The following is a 12,736-nucleotide window of genomic DNA, read 5'->3' as shown; positions in this document are numbered from 1 at the left end:
TGCTACATGATTCTGCGCTTAAAACACGCTATAATGCTAGAGTGGTGTGGCACTAGAGTAGTGTGGCTTCCGACCTATTAGTTTTGTGGAATGCAACACTGTTAATATTCCAATGTAAGAAAAATATCCCAAGCAATGACACACATTCTCCATGCAAGTTTATCTGTGATAAACCATGGTGACAAACTGAAAAGTGATAAAGTTACTACCTTGCACACCAAAGAAAACATCGATTCCTTGTAACACAAACTTTGCATAGGTTTCCAGAGGTGTATGACACGTGCTGTTTACGAAGCTGATGCCCCATTATGGTTTGCAAATTACGATATGTTCACAACAGCCCTATAAAATGGGCGTCAACAGTCGAAAATGCATAGAAAGAAACAGTGACAACTTACAAGGAAATAGGCTCAATAATCAGTAACCAGGGGAGATGTAACAGTCTTACCGCAGTTTACCACTGCCCTGGTAAACTTCCTCTTGCACACAGAAATCATGGTCTGATATCAGGCTGTATTGCTCATGTGCAGGATAATAATTGACGTCACATCTCTAGAATGTCTAATCTCTCCACTCTTAAGGTGGTGCTCTCCTCCTCCAAAACATTTCATTGATTTTGCTCAGTACTGTTTTCATGGTATTTGTCTATGAATTTGTGTATGATCTGTCAATTTCCGTAATTTTTCTAGGTTTTCGCCATTTTACATGCTTCATGGTATTTTCCTCAATTTTTACATATTTCAGATCAATTTTTTATTATACTAGGATTTCCTCGAATTTTACCGATTTTATGTCATCTTCCATATTTTTTCCAGAGCCGTGTTGCTGACATGCCCATGTACTGTTTGACTTTCTATGAGTATGTCTGCACTTCTTATACACCACCCTACTAAAATGTTCTAATACTTGCCCTTTCCCCGATGATCCACTTGTACACATTTAGGGTAAGACGAATATTAAAAGTATAGTAACAGTAGTTTCATACCTATATTAAACTAAAGACTTGATTTACGTCCAAAATTTGGCCGAGAAATGGGTTACCAAAACAGGTTTTCCGTCGATGGACATGTTTCAGCACACATGACTTGGAAGTTCTCTGATGACTGTGGTTTTTAGAGTGGTTTGCTGTTAATGATCGCATGTAGATAGAGCTCTAAGTCACATGCAGAGCACAATTGTATACAAGTCGATCGCAGGTTATACAATGCAATTGATGTACCCTGAGAGAACAACGGAAAGGAATGGTTAAACGAATTATAATTAACCAGCAGCTCCAGTTCCCTCTCTCCTTCTCAATCTGCCACTCCATTTACTTCCTGTCATCCTTTAGTGCAGATCCATGTAAGTTTAGAGGCAGATGGTTCTCTATTCCATGAAAACATCAAAGATAGTGGATGGTCTATGTTGGATTCCTTTCATGTTAATTTCTTAATTCTGTTGTCATTTACGGCATACATTCCACTTCTGAATTTACTGTGGTGTTTCTGACTCCATCTGGGAGGAGACTGAGCAGTGGAACGTGTTACTTTTACACATAATCAAGAACGATCTGTCACAGTGGTACACTTTAAAACACAGTTTATATCTAATTCATATCACACAGTCTCATATGGAACCTACATCTGCTTTCTTTTATATAGTGTATGTGATAAGATACTGTCATCCCCCTTCCCTTCTGTGTGAAAGGATGAATGAGCAAATGTATTTCTAGTTGCATGCTCGATGGTAGCAGACAAGCCGGTCTGCTAGAGAACAGTAGGACCAACGTCAGAACAGGTAGCTACGCTTCCTAAAAGCAAAGAGGTTTCTATTCTTAGTATGGTGTAATGTTGTTGCATTAATTTGTTATGAAAGCGGTGCTGATAGACAATAAAAGCGGGTTAAAAGCTGTGAGCTGTCTGGGGAAGTTAACCTTGCATTACTGAGCAACTGTTTCACCAGGTATCCAGTCTAGCTTACCAAATTCCCAACCAGACTAACATTAATTATAATCTTTTAATCATCATACGACAACCGGTGATATATATATGTATGTATATATATATATATATATATATATATATATATATATATATATATATATATATATATATATATATAAAAGGGAATTTAAATAAAAAGAAATAAATCAGTTTATATTTGGACATTTATTTCAACATTGATCAGTGTTCCGTTAAAATTTCAGCATATCAAACTTGATTCATAACTAAACTGGTGCCTTATTTAGGATTGTGTAAATGTGAGTTTGTAATCTTACGAAACACATAAAACAGGGAGCCAAGATTGGGAGACTACATACAACACTGCATTCATAAAATAACACACGAAGAACGTTGAAATATATACAAGAGGAAATTAACCACAACCAATCGATTCAATGTTCACCCAAAGAAATTACGTTCGTAGCGCAATCCTGTCCGTCATGAAATTACCATACACTGGTATAGTAAATTCATACTAACTCTCTGTGAAATCTTCCTGAAAGGAATAGCCGAGGGCTACATTGATGCTTATACCACAAGCTTCACGTGGTCAACTTGGTTTACACAAAGAGTGTAACTCCACAATAATTTTGATAATTAAAATAAATTACATCAAAATGCAATTTACAAAAGAGAAACCTCAAACTGGTTACTATCGTCTTACTATTAACCTGATGGATCAAACAATTGTATAAGCACGTGGTACTGGTCTCACAAAGTACAACTCCACGTGGGGTTGAACATAAAGAAAAGTTGCTATATTGAAAAATATTGTCAAGACGAGATGTTATAATCTCACGCACATTCGCATTTAAGATTGATGATCTTAGTTAGAGTTACTGATCAACACGTGGTTCCACTTTACTCACAAAGTAGTGACAAAGCAACTACTGGAAGATATTCTGAACTTCACACTCGAAATATACTGCATTGCAGTTTAAGATAACATTAAATATTTTAGATCTAAACCTGAAATAAAGGTGATTAAATTTTCAGTTAGGCTGAACTTAAGAAATCCATTGTCCTACGGATTTAGCAGACACGCGCTTAGCCGGAGATCTTACCACTTCAGATGCTCGCCGCGAACAGACTGACCTGCCTACCGAGCATGCTTCACAAATACAAACGGAAGTGACCAGAGAGGCAGCTCCCTATACCAACATCACAAGGGACGGACAGGACTATACTAAGAATAGAAACCTCTCTGCTTTTAGAAAGCATAGCTACCTGTTCCGACGTTGGTCCTACTGTTCTCTAGCAGACAGGCTTGTCTGCTACCCACAAGCATGCAACTAGAAATACATTTGCTCATTCATCCTCTCACACAGAAGGGAAGGGGGACGACAGTATCTTATCATATACAATATATAAAAATATACATGAATTACATATAAATACATATAAACTGTGTTTTAAAGTGTATTAGTGTGACAGATCGTTCTTGTTTATGTGTAAAAGTAACACGTTCCACTGCTCAGTCTCTTCCCAGATAGTCAGAAACACCACAGTAAATTTAGAAGAGGAATTTATGCCGTAAATGACAACAGATTTAAGAAATTAACATGAAAGGAATCCAACAGAGACCTTCCATAACCCAAACGCTCCGGGAAAATACTGTGCAGGGAATTTTCTGGCCATGCTAGGACATTCCCAAGGAGGCTTCTCACACCCAACTTAAACAAAAAATGTAAAGAAAAGGCAAAAGGTTACCAGCTACTTCCTAAAACACAATGATTTCAACACATCTTTAGAATCTACCAATTTCAAATAGAAAAAAATAATCTGTGACACCTATTTAAAAGATAGTGTAGACCTAATTCGGTCAGCAAGTAAAAACAATGGTTCCTGTGTCATTAATATGAAAACAATTTCTGGTTCTTACCCTTATGGAGTTCACCAGTATTTGCTCATTGCAAGAGTTAACTGATCACAGGAAAATTTATGACTGTTTGTTAACAAGTAAAATTTATGAAAATAGCAACGGTGCCACAGCAACTAAAAAAAACACGAAAATAACATCACTTTTATAAAGCAGAACATTACAAAGCACAATCCGCAAAGGCAAAAAAAAAGATAAGAGGAAAAACATGTTTTACAAAGTGGTTATCGCAAAAAAATTCTATATCTTATAAAACTAATAATTTGTGGAATTAAAATAACATTGTGGCATTAATTTAATCACTCTACTATATTTCAGATGATTAGCAAACAATGATCACTGTGTCATTATACTGAAACTACATTTAATTATGTGATTGTTGCCCTTAATGGGGTTCCTTGCTATAAATATGCCCCATGCAAAGGCTAATCGATCACAGTCCAATGAGAATGAATAGCTATCTGACTGATAAACGAAGCAATGTCATAGGAATGAATTTACGAAACAAAATATCACAAATCTAATACATCACACAAGAACAAACACTGATCAATAAAACAGCTCTGAAAGTACAATAGTCAACGTCTAAAAAGAACACCAATAAATAAAACACCTGCAAAATACAAGAGTCAAAGTCCAAAAAAAACAATGAATAGAACACGTGCAAAATACAAGAGTCAGTCTAATAAACACCAATAAATCGAACCCCTGCAAAACACACGAGTCAAAGTTTCTCTGACAGAAACACACGTATATGCATTGGACTAAGAACTGTATAATCACTGTTCACTGACACACTCAGTAGTTCCACTGTTCCGAGGCACAATATCCCGTCGTCTCTGCCCTCTCATGAAGTTTCTCTTGGTGGCCCATGTCACGTACATCTCGATTTGGTTCCATGTTTGTGTTGTTAAATTCATGCGGTATCCTCGTTTGACATGCCAGGTTGATATTCCTGGGCAAGGATGACACTTAATGGCTCTTCTTTGTGCCACCCTTAGCTACTAGAGAACATCGAACTATGATTTACTGTCGCTTGACAGTGGGCATCCATCAGGAAATGTTGATAGGCGTCGTCGAAGTCTGCCAGTTTCTCTGGACAGTATGTGTCAAAAGGCTCCACGCCCCTTGTGTTGTTACATTCTTGAGTTATACTCAATTGGCTCGCCGGTTTGATATTCCTGGCCAAGGATGACGCTTAATGGCTCTTCTTTGTGCCACCCTTAGCGACCAGAGAACATAGAACCATGATTTACTGTCGCTTGACAGTGGGCATCCGTCATGAAATGTTGATAGGCGTCGTTGAAGTCTGCCATTTTCTCTGGACAGTACCTGTCAAAATGCTCCACGCCCCTTTATCCCCTGTCTTCTGTCATTTCACCGCGCCCGTCTCGCCACGGCCGTGTGCGTGTGGTGCGTTTCCAGCAGATGGATTTCCGCGTGGTGGACCGCTCGCCCATCTCAGGTCATCGCCTCCACGAAGGGTCGCACTGGTGCGGCCGCCCATTAACTCCAGGTGCAAGGGAAAGTGTTTGCCACGTACCCTTCTTTTGTTGTCGACCGCACTCCCGAAGTGGCCTGGTTGACAGTGTGTCCTGCTGGGAAACCCGCCTGTTTACAACTAGTCCCCCTCCTCGCTGCTCCCGCTGTCTCGTAAGAGTTTAGCCGGTTCGCTTTCACGTTCTCAACTGCATTCACAGAAATTGTTCATCATAGTTATGTGATTACGAAATGTCATACATAATACCACTTAGTATTGTCTTTCACAATTTTAAGAACAAAAGTGAGACTTAATTTTTTTTAAATGAAAAAGTTAGATGAATCGACAATATAAAAATAAAAGTTAAATGACTTGACAATATAAAAAATAAAAGTGAAATGACTTGACAGTATAAAAATAAAAATTAAATGAACTGACAATATAATATCTAAATCCACATCACTAATGTGGTTCACTTGCGTTTTAATAAATCAAATGCTACTTATAATTCACTAAAATGAATAGGATTATGCCTTGTGCAAGTATAGGTCAGGACAGCATAAGGTTCACATGTTATTTACACACACACATGCACACCTGTTGTCTATACTACAAACTAACTACCCATAAACATGTATTACTCAAAATTCTACTTCAATCCACTACTAGTTAACCCAACAGGCTACTTCAATGCTACTTAAACACCGTGTTTATACCACTACAACATTGTTCTAATTCGGCCTCTTCTTGACGCTCGCGGCGTATGTCTTGTCACATGATAAATATGGAGAAACTTTCCTTAAACATACATAGTAAAAAGAACAATGGTTATTTACACGCCAAAACATTTATACCAGTTGACACACCTGATAAGAGACTCGCAATTATACATTTATCATACTCATATATTCACACATAAAACAGTAAGACAATTTCATCTAAAATTGCGTTATCACAAGAATTAATCACACAGATGACTCTGTGAAGGGTAAAAATATTTTCATTATACAGATTATACTACATTTTCTTACCCATTTTGCTCCAATTTCGTTCCTTCTTTAAGTTACCTTTCGCTTTCAAATAAGTTATTTCGCCTGTGGTGGTTAATCCGGATTCATTTCTCATGAATGGCAAAATTGTGGTCTCCTCTATTCTGTAAAACAGTTTCATCTTAACATATTTAACTTACAACACACACAAAAGATCCGAATCCTCCTGTAGTTTAAATGACAAATGTTTTGCTTCATCCTTATTACATTAAACCAAGCTTTCCTTCGGTCCCATAATCAAAATTATTTAATCTTCCTCTACCTTCAAGAGGGACATTTCTTCAGTTCAACTCATATACGCTGCAGTGCATCCCGCACCAGCGAAAACAGTAAGCTGTAATGCTCACAGCATCAGCAAAACACATAAACGTCAATTTTCTATGACAAGTATTAAAGCAGAATAAGTTTTCAGGCTCTGGCTCAACATCAGTCAAGACTACAAAAAGGATCCATATTTCCGTTCCATTCTCCATTTGCTGGAAAACTGCTCGTCATTTGACTGCCATAATACTATTCCAGGGCCACGTAAATTACACAAACCACAACTCTTCTATCACCTTGAAGGGAATCAATCTACTTATGAAATCCACAGACAGCACTTTATGTGCTCAGCTATAAAGAACAAAAAAGACATATATCATCAATATTAACGTACTAGCGTATACTGGGAAGCCATTGGTTAAACAATCGTATTATCGCATTTTGTTATCAAGATTCCAAACTTCCTCATTCCTTTCTCAGAGTTCTTCTATCTTAAAATATTCATACAGCACGCATACTATAGTAAGAGGTCCTCATTTATACTGACAGATATAGAATAGTAATAGATAGATAGTAGCACTGAAAGCAGAAAATCGGAAACAAGGCTACTAACAGCTGGGGACTTGGGTTTGCCAGACCCATAATACCCACAGATCGAATGTTCCCCTGAGTTTTGCATTAATTCAACACAGATCTTGCTTCTCTCAGGAGCAAATCTTTTCAATTTACACAAAAAAACCACAAACAGCATTTCACTTGTTCACAAAGAAACCTTTTATCTTCACATTTGGACCAACCTAAATCCTAATTGCACAAGGAAAGAAAAAAAAACAAGAACATCACTTCAATCAATCACGTAGAAACATCTTTATCATTATTTTTACCAACATATTATTCAAAATGCAGATGTCACAAATGTAAACTAATCAATTCTTTCTCCTCACCATCCTCTCTATATACCCTATGTACTCATTTGCCATGTCGCTCATTTGTTCCAACTGGGCGCCTTCTGCACTGATCGTTTGTCATTGCCGGTTTTGTTCATTTCCATTTGCTGGATTATGTCTAGGGTTAGCCGGCCGAATTTCAACATCATGTGGTGCTCCGCCTACAATCCTATTCCCACCATGTTCATCGTAGTACCGATTCTGGTTGCCGTACCTGTTGCGTTCACTATCTTGTCCACGTCCTCGATCATTTCAGTTGTTCCATCTGGGTTCGCGACTGTTACCCCAGTTTCTAAACGGCCGGTCCCAATTACTGTTCCGTTCGCGTCGAGACGACCAGTCACACCATTGATTAGTACTACGGCCACGACTGCGATCGAGCTGCTGTGCCCCGTAATAACTTTGTGCCTGATTAGGCGGGCATTCTCCTGTATTGTATTCCAACTCTTGGAGAATTTATGCTGTAAATGACAACAGACTTAAGAAATTAACATGAAAGGAATCCAACAGAGACCTTTCAATGGTCCTGTCCGTCCCTTGTCATGTTGGTGTAGGAAGCTGCCTCTCTGGTCACTTCAGTTTGTATCTGTGAAGCACCCTCGGTAGGAGCCCATGCCAGTCTGTCCGCGCCGAGCGTCTGAAGTGGTAAGATCTCCGGCTAAGCGCGTGTCTGCTAAGTCCATAGGACAATGGATTTCTTACGTTCAGCCTAACTGAAAATTTAATCACCTTTATTTCAGGTTTTGGTCTAAAATATCTTATGTTACCTTAAATTGCAACGCAGTGTAATTCGAGTGTAAAGTTCAGAATATCTTCCAGTAGTTCCTTTGTCACTACTTTGTGAGTAAAGTGGAACCACGTGTTGATCAGTAACTCTAACTAAGATCATCAATCTTAAATGCGAATGTGCGTGAGATTATAACATCTCGACTTGACAATATTTTTCAATATAGCAACTTTTCTTTATGTTCAACCCCACGTGGGTTGTACTTTGTGAGACCAGTACCACGTGCTTATACAATTGTTTGACCCATCAGGTTAATAGTAAGACGATAGTAACCAGTTTGAGGTTTTTCTTTCGTAAATTGCGTTTCAATGTAATTTATTTTAATTATCAAAATTATTGTGGAGTTACACTCTTTGTGTAAACCAAGCTGACCACGTGAAACATGTGGTGTAAGCATCAAAGTAGCCCTCAGCTATTCTTTTTGGGAAGATTTCACAGAGAGTTAGTATGAATTTACTATACCATTGTGTGATAATTTCATGACGGACAGGATTGCGCTACGAACGTAATTTCTTTGGGTGAAAATTGAATTGGTTGGTTGTGGTTAATTTCCTCTTGCATATGTTTCAACGATCTTCGTGTGTTATTTTATGAATGCTTTGCTGTATGCAGTCTCCCAATCTTGGCTCCATTTTTGATCTGTTCTGTAAGATTACAAACTCACATTTTCACAGTCCCAAATAAGGCACCTGTTTAGTTATGAATCAAGTTTAATATGTTGAAAGTTTTAACGGTACAATGATCTATGTTAAAATAAATCTCTGAATATAAACTGATTTATTTCTTTTCATTTAAATTCTATTTTTATATACAGGGTGTTACAAAAAGGTATGGCCAAACTTTCAGGAAACATTCCTCACACACGAAGAAAGAAAATATGATATGTGGAAATGTGTCCAGAAACGCTTACTTTCCATGTTAGAGCTCGTTTTATTACTTCTGATCAAATCACATTAATCATGGAATGGAAACACACAGCAACAGAACGTACCAGCGTGATTTCAAACACTTTGTTACAGTAAATGTTTAAAATGTCCTCCGTTAGCGAGGATACATGCATCCACCCTCCGTCGCATGGAATCCCTGATGCGCTTATGCAGCCCTGGAGAATGGTGTATTGTATCACAGCCGTTCACAATACGAGCATGAAGAGTCTCTACATTTGGTACCGGGGTTGCGTAGACAAGAGCTTTCAAATACCCCCATAAATGAAAGTCAAGAGGGTTGAGGTCAGGAGAGCGTGGACGCCATGGAATTGGCCTGCCTCTACCAATCCATTGGTCACCGAATCTGTTGTTGAGAAGCGTACGAACACTTCGACTGAAATGTGCAGGAGCTCCATCGTGCATGAACCACATGTTGTGTCATACTTGTAAAGGTACATGTTCTAGCAGCACAGGTAGAGTATCCCGTATGAAATCATGATAACGTGCTCCATTGAGCGTAGGTGGCAGAACATGGGGCCCAATCAAGACATCACCAACAATGCCTGCCCAAACGTTCACAGAAAATCTGTGTTGATGACGTGATTGCACAATTGCGTGCGGATTCTCGTCAGCCCACACATGTTGATTGTGAAAATTTACAATTTGATCACGTTGAAATGAAGCCTCATCCGTAAAGAGAACATTTGCACTGAAATGAGGATTGACACATTGTTGGATGAACCATTCGCAGAAGTGTACCCGTGGAGGCCAATCAGCTGCTAATAGTGCCTGCACACGCTGTACAAGGTATGGAAACAACTGGTTCTACCGTAGCACTCTCCATACAGTGACGTGGTCAACGTTACCTTGTACAGCAGTAACCTCTCTGACGCTGACATTAGGGTTATCGTCAACTGCTGAAGAATTGCCTCGTCCATTGCAGGTGTCCTCGTCGTTCTAGGTCTTCCCCAGTCGCGAGTCATAGGCTGGAATGTTCCGTGCTCCCTAAGGCGCCGATCAATTGCTTCGAACGTCTTCCTGTCGGGACGCCTTCGTTCTGGAAATCTGTCTCGGTACAAACGTACCGCGCCACGGCTATTGCCCCGTGCTAATCCATACATCAAATGGGCATCTGCCAACTTCGCATTTGTAAACATTGCACTGACTGCAAAACCACGTTCGTGATGAACACTAACTTGATGATGCTACGTAATGATGTGCTCGATGCTAGTACTGTAGAGCAATGAGTTGTATGTCAACACAAACACTGAAGTCAACATTACCTTCCTTCAATTGTGCCAACTGGCGGTGAATCGAGGAAGTACAGTACATACTGACGAAACTAAAATGAGCTCTAACATGGAAATTAAGCGTTTCCGGACACATGTCCACATAACATATTTTCTTAATTTGTGTGTGAGGAATGTTTCCTGAAAGTTTGGCCATACCTTTTTGTAACACCCTGTATATATATATATATATATATATATATATATATATATATATATATATATATATATATATATATATATATATATCACCGGTTGCCATATGATGACTATTAAAAAAATTAATGTTAATCTGGTTGGGAATTTGGTAAGCTAGACTGGATACGTGGTGAAACAGTTGCTCAGTAATGCAAGGTTAACTTCCCCAGATAGCTCACAGCTTTTAACCCGCTTTTATTGTCTTGAATATCAGCACCGCTTTCAGAACAACTTAATGTATCAACGTTACACATGGCGACCCTGTTCTGCGATTCAGCTAGACTCTGGAATCTCTGAAACGTTAGATTGCGAGCGTTGTATAATCTTATTGTAAACAATAGGCCACACTCAGTTCCTCATACCTGTATGTCTTATCCACATCATGTTCATATGCTGAGATAAGGCCAGTTCACACTGGCTATCATGTCACATCGTGTCTCGCACATTCTGCAGTATACACTCCTGGAAATTGAAATAAGAACACCGTGAATTCATTGTCCCAGGAAGGGGAAACTTTATTGACACATTCCTGGGGTCAGATACATCACATGATCACACTGACAGAACCACAGGCACATAGACACAGGCAACAGAGCATGCACAATCTCGGCACTAGTACAGTGTATATCCACCTTTCGCAGCAATGCAGGCTGCTATTCTCCCATGGAGACGATCGTAGAGATGCTGGATGTAGTCCTGTGGAACGGCTTGCCATGCCATTTCCACCTGGCGCCTCAGTTGGACCAGCGTTCGTGCTGGACGTGCAGACCGCGTGAGACGACGCTTCATCCAGACCCAAACATGCTCAATGGGGGACAGATCCGGAGATCTTGCTGGCCAGGGTAGTTGACTTACACCTTCTAGAGCACGTTGGGTGGCACGGGATAAATGCGGACGTGCATTGTCCTGTTGGAACAGCAAGTTCCCTTGCCGGTCTAGGAATGGTAGAACGATGGGTTCGATGACGGTTTGGATGTACCGTGCACTATTCAGTGTCCCCTCGACGATCACCAGTGGTGTACGGCCAGTGTAGGAGATCGCTCCCCACACCATGATGCCGGGTGTTGGCCCTGTGTGCCTCGGTCGTATGCAATCCTGATTGTGGCGCTCACCTGCACGGCGCCAAACACGCATACGACCATCATTGGCACCAAGGCAGAAGCGACTCGCATCGCTGAAGACGACACGTCTCCATTCGTCCCTCCATTCACGCCTGTCGCGACACCTCTGGAGGCGGGCTGCACGATGTTGGGGCGTGAGCGGAAGACGGCCTAACGGTGTGCGGGACCGTAGCCCAGCTTCATGGAGACGGTTGCGAATGGTCCTCGCCGATACCCCAGGAGCAACAGTGTCCCTAATTTGCTGGGAAGTGGCGGTGCGGTCCCCTACGGCACTGCGTAGGATCCTACGGTCTTGGCGTGCATCCGTGCGTCGCTGCGGTCCGGTCCCAGGTCGACGGGCACGTGCACCTTCCGCCGACCACTGGCGACAACATCGATGTACTGTGGAGACCTCACGCCCCACGTGTTGAGCAATTCGGCGGTACGTCCACCCGGCCTCCCGCATGCCCACTATACGCCCTCGCTCAAAGTCCGTCAACTGCACATACGGTTCACGTCCACGCTGTCGCGGCATGCTACCAGTGTTAAAGACTGCGATGGAGCTCCGTATGCCACGGCAAACTGGCTGACACTGACGGCGGCGGTGCCCAAATGCTGCGCAGCTAGCGCCATTCGACGGCCAACACCGCGGTTCCTGGTGTGTCCGCTGTGGCGTGCGTGTGATCATTGCTTGTACAGCCCTCTCGCAGTGTCCGGAGCAAGTATGGTGGGTCTGACACACCGGTGTCAATGTGTTCTTTTTTCCATTTCCAGGAGTGTATTTCAAATGATGGTATCCACATTGGCCATCTGATCCCATCATGTCATGTGATGGTAC

The sequence above is a fragment of the Schistocerca cancellata genome, chromosome 4 (genome assembly GCF_023864275.1).
Source record: "Schistocerca cancellata isolate TAMUIC-IGC-003103 chromosome 4, iqSchCanc2.1, whole genome shotgun sequence".
In the NCBI taxonomy this organism is placed as follows: domain Eukaryota; kingdom Metazoa; phylum Arthropoda; class Insecta; order Orthoptera; family Acrididae; genus Schistocerca; species Schistocerca cancellata.
This window is presented reverse-complemented; position numbering follows the sequence as displayed.